Here is a 10,101-nt window from a genome sequence, read left to right as displayed (position 1 = left end):
AGAGGGACTGCCTCTGACATAATCTGATTGGCCTGCTCTTTGATCACTTCCCCCTGGGGGGGAGCAGCCTTACCAGGCCACAGTAGAGGACAATGCAGCCACTTTTGATGAGAACTGATAGACTAAGATCAGAAAGAAGGAGAGGAGGACCTCCCCTATCAGTGGACTTGGGGAGTGGCATGCATGCAGAAAGGGGAGGGAGGGTGGGATTGGCAGGGGAGGAGGGAGGGGCTTATGGGGGGATACAAAATGAATAAAGTGTAATTAATAAAAAATAAATAAAAGATTTAAAAAAAATAAAAAAAAAAAGCCCTTTTAAAAAAAAAAAAAAAAAAAAAGAAAGGTTTTCCTATTTTTTTTAAATTGGTAAATACTAAAACTATTATTATTAATTAAAGCTAATCAAGTACTGATACATGCTTTACACTTGATCTTAGTCAAGGGGCCAATAAGCACTATACATTTTTTTAACATATCAATGGACATTAAGTGAAGAAAGTATTCAGATTCAATCATTAAGGTCTAAGTAGTCTACCTAGTTTTCTGAAGAGTTAAGAGCAAATCAAATCTGCCAACTGAATTTCTGGAATAGGTTATGAGAATGGCACAACACGGCTTTGGTGAGGAATGGGAACTGAACCCAGGGCCTTGGGATATTACCCAGTGGCTCCACCACTGAGCTAGATCTCCAGCCCAGCAGTTTAAAATGTTTCGTTTTAAATCCAGCTCGATCTCATAGCTGCTACAGGTCTTTAAAAACATAAGATACCACTGTACTCAAAATCATTTCGTTCAGAATAAAGTAACTAAACTTTAATAATCACGGTGTATAGCTAGGATTTTAAGATCCAGCTCGATTTGTCTACAAGCCAAGCTTTTAGAAAGAGGAATAAATATTTCTAGAAATTAAATTTACAAAGTCTCTCCGTAACAGATACTAGGAAAATGCTGTCGTAAGACAAGAGGTTCGGTGAAGGGGGTTGGGGTGGGGTGATGGTGGTGGTGGAGACAGCTAGGGTGAATGGAAGCAATAGCTCAGTGGCACCGCTGCGTTCATATATCAAACTGTCCTTTTTGATGCTTGCAAATAAATCTAATCCAGACATAAGTCAAGAATAAATAGGTTAATATTGCTTTTTATATATAGAGAGAAAAACCGTAGTCCTAAAAGTAGATGGAAAATTCTTTAGAATAAAAACCATGAAGATCAAAGCAAAGAGAACACGAAGTATTTTTATTCTTCTCGACAGTTTTCTGGAGCTACATGTATCTATTCTTGGCTGACAGGATCTAAGAGGCATCTACAGTGTATAACTTCGCAGTCTTAAGTCACAAACCAATTCTAAGAAGGTGGTCTTCCTACTTGCAGGGCACACAGCATCTGTGTACAGAGTCAGGTCCTATCTAGGATTCCCCTCGTGCCGCTAGACTTAAAAGGATGAAACCGTAGACCTGGTCGTTCGCCCTCAGCTCAGGAACCTCGGTGAGCACAGCAGACAGGCCACCTCCATTCACACCAGAGCACAGCCTGTTCCCGAGCGCGGCCCCAGCCAGCAGCCGCCAGGGAGAGCGAAGGGGTGCCAAGGCGACCGGACAACACTGAAAGGAGAAGAGAGTATAAGTAACCTGAGAGAGTGGCGGGGACCGACTCTCCTCCAGACTCAACTCCCGCGCCCGGGGGGCGCGTCTCGCGCCGACGGTTTGGACTAGGCACGGAGGGTTCGAGCGCGGCGCGAACAGCGGCTAAACCTTCCGAGCCACCGGCGGCCCCAAAGTCTGGAATTCCTCGGCGCAGATTCCACACGGGGTTTGCGAGACTTTCTCGGGAGACTTGATTCTCACTAGGGTATTATCAATTATATACATTACACTAGATGTCACATTTCAGACTAGCATAACTCGATGGCCAGAATCTTTTAGGAAAAGATGCGAAAAAAATAAAGACCTTATGGCGAATCTGAATGAGAAAAAGTGAATCCTTATTCTATGAGGAGCCGCTCCGCGACGTCACTTCCGGCAACAATAGGAAACGTCAAAAACATACTATCCGCCACTCCGGCTTCTGCAGGCTGAGGTGCTGTGAACTCGCGGGGGTCTGCGGCTGCTCTGGGTTCCCTCGCAGCCGCCGTGTTCTCCAGCGTGAACACGCGCGCACTGGACAGGCCTCTCCATGGCTTGGGCATCAGTACCCGGCTGAGCCATTTTCTTTTCGGCTGACAGCCCCCGCCCAGAGGCTGAGTCGTCGCGGCGGCGGGGGAGATCGCAGGTCGCCCAGGTACTGGCGTCGGCTCAGATACTTCCAAAGCCTTGCCTCTTCCGCTTCTACGCTCCCGCTTTTCTTCTTGGAAAAGAAGACTAGGTGTGCTTGCCACTTAGCAGCGCCGGCCCAGGGAGCAACAGTTTAGGACCAATGGCACTGTAATACGTTTTGAGTGACAGCGGCGGCGACTTATTAAAATGGTATATCGGCGTCGAGAGGCGGGCATGGGTCTCCTTTCTGTTTCTAGGCCACTGGTATAGAGGTCGATTTGGGACTCGGGGCAGAGACGCGGTGTCGTCCCCAAAGAAAGATGACGAAGAGCGAAGGTTACTTTCTTCAGGTTCACGTGTTGCTTCGTGTTAGTTATAGTGTTATTAGGTGCCCAAGCACGCTTTCAGTTTTTACGACATTCCATTAATACGAATCCAAATACATACAGTTTAGAATCACTCCTGATTAGTTTCTACAGCTGTTAAACTAACTATAAAATTGGCTAAGTTCTTTTCCGTTTCTTTATCTTTCTTTTTGTTGTTGTTGTTGTTGTTGTTGTTGTTACTGTTGCTTTTCTGTGACTAAGCTACACTTCCCACATGGTACGTACTTAATAGGCATTGTTCAGACAAAGGCCATATCAATGTGCAATTCTTGTTTCATATATTTTAGGTTTATTTTGCAGTCTGTATTTACTAGTTAATAATTGTGGCTACTTCGTTTACAAATGAGACATTTATTTTTAAGGACCACTGTGTTCTCTTCAAAGCACTACCTTCATCATTGCAATTGAATACAATTTGTTGTTCATTTCAGTGTTTGCTCTCCCTTTTGTGCTTTCAGACAGGGTCTCCTATGTACTCCAGGCTGACCTAGAATTCACTGTGTAGCTCCTACTGTACCTAGCTACCATTCTTTTCACTTGGCCTCCAAGGCCTGGGAATATAGATTACCCCACCAAGCTAATAGAGGGCCCACCAAGCCCTCTTGTATTTCGTTTAATGTTTGGAGTTTGGTACTTACACAGCTAAAAGAGAATCTTCCTGTTACACTTGTGAAAGTTTTTTTTTTTTTTTAACAAAGTAGAGCAAGTCTCAGAATTAAGAATAAATAAATTTATTGTTAATTTAGAAACTTCTGTGTTTATATAGTTTGTCTAACAATTATCTGAGTTACTGCATTGGTTATGTATTATCCCCAAACGTAATGTAGAGTAAAACATTTAATATGCATTATCTCTGTTTCATTGAGTAAAGAATTAGCTCAACGTTCAACAGAGTAGTTCTGGTTGTTTCTTGAGGTAGCAGTTAAGCTGTAGTGGGACTTGTGATATTATTGAAAGGCTCCACTGAGATGGAATACAGATCTCCTTCCAATTGCATGCACATGGCTGCTGGCTGGCGTAGATTCTCTGTTGAGTGGGTTTCTTCTTAACACTGCCTCCTAGTGTGGCAGTTGATTTCCCTATCACAAACAGTTCAGGAAAGATCATCCAAACTGAAGGAAGGCACCTGTAATTTATAATCCAACCTTAGAAGTGATACTCTATCACTGTTGCCATTTTGTATTTGTTAGGAGTCTTAAATCCAGCCCAGTTTAGATGGTCAGAGGATAGCATAGGCCTTGAGGCCCAAGAAGCAAAAAATCACTAGAAGCCATGTTAGAGGCACCTGGCACAGTTACCGTGGCTGACAGCTTTTAAGCTGAGTCAAAATATATCCAAAAGACAATAAGTCTGACATAGAATAAATGTCTGATTGTGAAGTAATATGTAAACCTGTACTTGCAATAGCTCCTCCTGAAAAACAATTTTTAAATATATTTTGTATTAATTATCCTAAAGAATGTTATTTAGTATTACCTGAAGGATAGAGTGTCTGAAAGGAATGTTTGTGATTTTGGGGTATATATATATCACTATTAGAGACTGTGTATTTCTTATCTATTGCCATTTTATATAGCTGAAATTTGATCAAATGGATGTATAAAAGAATGTTTTTGAAAAAGCAAGCAGGAAAAGGCTAGGGGTGAATTTAAATAAAATGCAGGTCGGTGGAAAATTTGTATTAAACCCATTTGATCAAATAGAGTTCGGAGAAGTGTGTTTTGGAAATAAATTTTGAATTTTGAAGACAAGCATTAGATGGCATTTGTGAGTGGTAAAGGGTAGCAGAATGGGCTATACCCCAAGTTGCTACTTGTATCAGCCAGGGAGTACTTTTAGAGACCTCTACTCAAATGAAGCCAAAATATTTTACTATACTGCAAAACAACAGCAACAACAACAAAAACCTGAGGCTGAGACTATATGAAGCAGAGTTTATTAAGATAAGAAATATTGATTTAGTAGAAGCATTGAAAGAAGGAGAGGGACTTAAGAAAAAGGGTACACACACAAAGTATGGTATTGGGCTTTTCAAGATAGAGTGTATTCAAGTGTCTTAACAATAGAAATACATAAAATTTTGATGGCTTTTAAAGTTATATTATTTGAAGGGTTTAAAAAGTAAATAAGGGCTGGAGAGATGGCTCAGCAGGTGAGAGCACTGGCTGATCTTCCAGAGGTCCTAAGTTCAATTCCCAGCAACCACATGGTGGCTCACAACCATCTATAATGAGATCTGGTTCTCTCTTCTGGTGTACAGGTGTACATGCAGTCCAAACACTATATATAATAAATAAATCTTTTTTTAAGTAAATAATACTGTTTGGGTGTACTTATCTTTTTCTCAGGAATGTTCTTTTAATAAATAAGATGTATTGGTTTATGGTGTACTGTATAGATTTGAATGTGATCAGATGAAAACATAGGATTAAAAAAGAGTCACAGTAACCCTTCCTATCCATGGTTTACAACAAAGTCAAGTCTTGATTGTAAACATGATTCCTGCATTTGTCAGACTCTCTTTGTTCTTAGCAAGTACAAATTGGCAACCCTCTTCCCTTCATATGGCCCCATAATTGTCCCACATCAGCAGGCACCATCTTCCATCCACACACTTCACTGCATTTCACCAGTACAGATTTGGCCCATTAACCATAAAAGCTTATTGGGAGCAAAAGATTGTAGCTTCAGGGTTTATTATGGCAGTGTTTTGGCTATGACCCAATAGAAAGTTGCCTATGCTTCTTCCCGGATTTGACAGATACTATAAATCCTTTGTAAAATATTATCCACGTTTATTGAAGTAAAACAAAGGTTTACATTCAGGTTGGGCAACAAGTTTAAGGAGCTTAGTTCTAGAATTAGCCATTTACATATTCTTCAAGAATAAGGGGCATAGGGTTGTTTAAACTATTGAATGAAGGAACCAGATTTAACAAGTAAACTACAGTTAGCCTTTATCTGCCCATACAGCTTAGCTATTTATAGATGTGATGAGGGTCGGGAAACAGGAGGTAGGAAGCGTGGGTGCTATATAGACACCACCATCTTTCCTTTTTTTATCCATCTTTTCATGTTGTACATTTTTAGGTAATTTTCCTCTTTAATTTTATGGAATCTGGATTTGATTTTTTTAGTTTTCAGTTGTGGTGAAACAATGTACACAAAATAAAATTCATCATCTTATCCAGTTGAAAAAATACAAATCAATGGAATTCAATATATTTATAGGGGCATGTGCCCATTTTCACTATCTGTATAATTCCTTATGTTTTATAAAGGTAAAACTCTATGGCCGTCAACCACCCCATGCGTTTCACTAGTTCCTGGCAATCCCATTCTGTTTTCTATGATTTGGGCTACTCTAAGTACTTGTAAGTACATGTAAGCAGTATCATGTAGATTGTTTTTATGTAGTATTGAAATATTAACAATGCTAAGTTTTCTAATTCATTAGTATAAAAGTATTTCTATTTATTTGCCTTCCTTCTATCAGCAGTGTTTGTACCTTTTGTTGTAGAGTTGTAGAAGTCTTTCACCTGACTGGTCAAATTAATATTGTATTCTTATTGTTCTTGTAAGTGAAATTATTTTCTTAATTTCTTTTTCAGATTGTTCATTAGTATATAGAAGTAAAACTGGTTTTTTTTCTGTTGACCTAGCATCCTGCATCTTTGCTGAATTCATTTGTTAATTCTAAGGTGTTTTGTTTTGTTTTTGACACAAAAGCAGAGGTCTTACTTGAAAGAGAATAAAAGAAAGCTTATAAAACAAAGCCAAACATAACTCCATAGTCTGAGAACATGGCTTCTGGTTATTCCAAATACCATGTTCCAGCATTTTTGACATTTTTATAACTATAGAACAAAAGAATGTCTAGATCAAGGCACTTTTCCAATACAGGGTAAAGCATGAGGAAGTTGAGTTATAATAATCAGGGAAATTCCTGCCACAGGTTTCAGATGTTGTCTGGTACATGGTTAGCTTTTTATTTGGTGAAAGCTGTTGCTCAATTAAGTTAATATATCCCAAAAGGTTTCATGTGACAGTCACAAGGATAGTAAGTCAGACAGAAGTGGGCAATGGATGGCTATTAAGGGGTTAAAAATAGTCCAAGATAATTTGATTAAGGATATGCTACATTCCAACTCTCCATAATCACAATGTACTAATCAGTCAGTATTGTAAAATAATCTTTAACATGGGTGTGGCTTCTTTTGTGAATTTCAGTTAACTGTTTTACCTTAGGTTTTGCAGAATCTTTAGTGTTCTGCTTGTAAGGTTATATCTGCAAAGATAGTTTTACTTTTGTTTCCTAGTTGATGTCTTACATTTCTTTACTAATTGCAAAGATCTCTGGAAACAAAGAAATGTATAGCTGAAAGAGATTTGGGCTGTCAGCTCAGAACACTTACTTTACATGTGAGGAAACAGAGTTCAAAATTTAAGAGATTTGCCCAGTTCTCACAAGTTGCTAAGGAAGGAGCCTACATCTCATTTGACTCTGCTCCCTAGTTCAGGTTACCACCCTCAGTATTTTGCTTTAAAATTTAAGGTGATGTTCATTGAGGAGGTATGCTGGAATGTGCCATCATGGGGACTGATACAGTCATGCTGGGTAATTGGTAATGCTTTAAAAAGAGAACCTCTTTAATTAAAATTGGTATCTGTGAGCAATGTGATACATTAATTGTATGTACAAGTTAAAACATAACAGCATGTTTAGGTCAAAGCAAACTGAAGAAATTAAATAAGCCAAAACTTCTCAGATTTGTGGGTATTTTTGCATGGCATGTCTTCATTTTCTTACATTTGTTTAAATGCTATTTTCCTGGCACTTATAGGAAGAAATTAAAGAGGTGGGGGTGAGGTGAACCTTAGAAAACAAGGCAATATTGTAAATCTTTTTGAATTAAAACAACCCAAGATTGGTATACCTTTTAGTAAGAAAAACTGCTCTTGCAGGGCCAGATCGCTACATTTAATGAGTGCGGCTTTTATGTGTTGAATGTGCCTTGTGACCTCTCAGTGCTTAACTGTTTCCCCTTTCTCTTTAGAAAGCCCTCCTTGTGGATTACCTTTTTTCATTTCTCTGAAACTGTGGGCTCTAAATTTTAGGAGTGTGATTGGTTATCAGGTGTTTTTTGTTTTTGTTTTGTTTTGTTTTAAATTCACCAGTCTACTCTAAACAACTTTGGTGGTCTCCTTGTCTATTCTTTTGGATGTCCAGATGTAAATTATAGGCTGCCAATCTGATTCCAAGTGCCTCACTGAAAGCATTTTCTCACAGACTCTCCCACATTCTTACTCCATTAATACCACTTCATGGCACCTGAAGATTTTAAAACCTAAAATAGTGAAACATTAAGTTGTTTCACTATTTGAGAAAAGCTTTAAAAAAAAATAGGTGAATTTCCTTTCTTTAAAATTTAATCAAATTTGTATTTTAAACATAACTATCTGTGAATATGTTAGTACTTTATCTGAGATAGGATGTTTATTTTCAGATTCCACTTCCACTACTTAGATGTAAAACACAGTGGGGAAAAAAAAAAAACAACCTAGAATCCCATTTAAAGCCATTTAAGTGAAACTACTCATGTTTTGTCAGTCAGTCAACACATAGGTATGACTTCACACAGCTTAGAAGGAACTTTATGGAATCATATTGTCTGAGGAAAAATAAAATAATTAGAATGGAGTTTGAGAGACTCTTGTTGTCCTGTTGGCCACTATATACATTTTAACTGAAAATGAACCGTTCTTCATTGCTAGTTGTGCTGTCTAGTTTTATGTCAACTTGATACAAGCTAGAGTATCCTGAAAGGAGGGAGCCTCAACTGAGAAAATGCCTCCCTATGATCTAGCTGTAGGGCATTTTCTTAATTAGTGACTGTTGTCAGAGGGCCCTACCCATTGTGGGTGGTGCTATCACTGAGCTGGTGGTCATAGGTTCTAGGAGGAAACAAGCTGAGTAAGCAGCACCCTCGATGATACATCACTCCTATCTTCCTGGTTCCTGCCCTGCTTGAGTGCCTGTCCTGACATCCCTCAGTGATGGACAGTAAAAGCCAAATAAACCTTTTTCTTCCCAAGTTGCTTTTGGTCTTGGTGTTTCATCACAGCAATAGTAACCCTAACTAGGGCATTAGGGTTTCAGCCACAGCTTAGGCCACCTGAGTGCTCAGCTCAGTGACACTGAATGAAAGCATTAGTGCAGTTACCTTTCCTTCTTCCGGTCATGCTTTGTTGTTCAGTTATATAAGAATGTTCTTTGTTTTTCTTTCTTTCTTTCTTTCTTTCTTTCTTTCTTTCTTTCTTTCTTTCTTTCTTTCTTTCTTTCTTTTTTTTTTCTTTTGTTTGGGTTTTCTGAGACAGGATTTCTTTGTGTGCCCTGGCTGTCCTGAACATCACTGTAGACCAGGCTGACCTGGAACTCAGAGACCCACCTGCCTCTGCCTCCCAAGTGCTGGGATTAAAAGCCTATACCACCGTTTCCCAATTAATATAGTAATGTTTTGATAAAAACCGATTAATGTTTAACAGGCAGGCTTTATATTAGATAGAGAAGATCTCCTAATAAAATAATTTGTATTTTGTTTTTCATAGAAATAGTCTACTATTTTGAAAAGAATAGAAATATATATTTGTTAGTTCACAAGTCGATGCACTAGCCCACTCCTAGGTTCCTTAGCAAGCTGTGATGTCATCACTTGCAGCCATCCAGTGTGTGCATCAGGTGTGTGTGCTTCAGCTGTGCACCAGATATAAAGGACAGCCCATCACTACCCATTCTGCTTCAGCTTCTCTCCCCTTCCCTCCTCTCTGACTTACTCTCAGGGCCCTCCATCACCCCCCTTTTTCTCTTCTCCTATGCTTTCCCACTGTCTGTCTCTCTTTCCCCAGCCCCATACAATAAATCTCTTCAATCCAGACCTATGTGTGGTATTTTTAATATATTATTACAATATTTCTGACTCTCCATACACACATAGATATGCTATCACTCTTTTACTCTCCATAATACATATATAACATATATTAACATATAGTATATTGTGGTAAATTTAAAAGGTATAGTGTAATAAATGTTTATTATTAGGCTACAGTTATTACAGAAGTATCATCTAACCTGCTACCAATAAAGACATAGACACTTGTTGTATTTTATAAAATAGCCTTTACTTAGAGCATTGCAGATATTAATCCTCTAAACTAACTTTACCTTCCATCCCCAGTCTCGAGCTAGCGTACATCCGTGGTCCCAAAATACTTATTAATGTTTTTCATCGATGCTGATCCAGCCATGGTCTCCTTTCCCACGCTAACCCAAAGCGTCAGTCCATTTCCTTCTCCTCTGATCCTCTTCCTAGTGGTCTCCTGATGACCCCAGCCTGTGAACCCCAAACTCCACCTCCATTTCTTCTGCCAAATTCCAACCTTCAGCATTTCTTATTTACCAGTC

The 10,101-nt window shown here is 38.9% G+C and overlaps 2 protein-coding genes across 5 annotated transcripts in view; one reads left to right on the top strand and one right to left on the bottom strand.

Moving 5' to 3' along the window:
• Cep44 (centrosomal protein 44) overlaps positions 1–1,849 on the bottom strand; it is a 27,962-nt gene extending 26,113 nt beyond the window's left edge. The window contains exon 1 of one of the 2 annotated variants that reach the window (XM_055597873.1): positions 1,627–1,849. The gene's annotated coding sequence lies outside the window, so the exon portion shown is untranslated. The remainder of the gene's footprint in view (positions 1–1,626) is intronic. The other variant, XM_055597874.1, reaches the window with a different exon arrangement.
• A 172-nt stretch (positions 1,850–2,021) lies between these two features.
• Positions 2,022–10,101, top strand: part of Fbxo8 (F-box protein 8) — a 37,656-nt gene continuing 29,576 nt past the window's right edge. The window contains exon 1 of one of the 3 annotated variants that reach the window (XM_055597878.1): positions 2,022–2,275. The gene's annotated coding sequence lies outside the window, so the exon portion shown is untranslated. Of the gene's footprint in view, positions 2,276–2,361; positions 2,461–10,101 lie in introns of those variants that run through there. The other 2 variants (XM_055597876.1, XM_055597877.1) reach the window with 2 other exon arrangements.

This window comes from Psammomys obesus, unplaced genomic scaffold (assembly GCF_907164565.1).
Source record: "Psammomys obesus unplaced genomic scaffold, mPsaObe1.curated_primary_1811, whole genome shotgun sequence".
Lineage (NCBI taxonomy): Eukaryota > Metazoa > Chordata > Mammalia > Rodentia > Muridae > Psammomys > Psammomys obesus.
This window is presented reverse-complemented; position numbering and strand designations above follow the sequence as displayed.